Raw genomic sequence first — 502 nt, 5'->3', positions numbered from 1 at the left:
TTGTCTACTAATTCTGTTCTTGTTCAGTCTCCTTCAGGGGAGGTGAGGAGAAAGGGCAATATTCCCATACTTTAGCTTTGACATTATTCCTAAAAGCTGAAGACCTGTATTATTGTGTAGTGGTTACTGTCTTGTGTAACATTGTTAATGTGCTTATAGGTGTTAATGTGCTTATAGGTGCAAAACAGCAGGTTTTGTTCCAACAAATGCACAACTTCAGAACTCAGTGTTATTTTTTGTTCACATAAACTGTTTTGAGACATTGGATGGGAAGTTTTGAATCCATACTAGTGAGGTCATGTGTTGAGAAAATAAAGTTCATTATGATCCTTTGAGTCCTGTGAAAATAAGACCCACTGAAATACATTGTCATTTTTATATGTTGTCTAAGTTGTAAACTTTACATCCATGTTCTTGAAGCCTGTGCAGCTTTTCTCAGAGATCCTCAGGCAGTACAAAAAAGTATATTTCAGCTCATACCAATAACTTGTATCCTTGCCAC

This window comes from Passer domesticus, chromosome 5, assembly GCF_036417665.1.
Source record: "Passer domesticus isolate bPasDom1 chromosome 5, bPasDom1.hap1, whole genome shotgun sequence".
Taxonomy (NCBI): Eukaryota; Metazoa; Chordata; class Aves; order Passeriformes; family Passeridae; genus Passer; species Passer domesticus.
Note: the sequence above shows the minus strand (reverse complement) of the source record.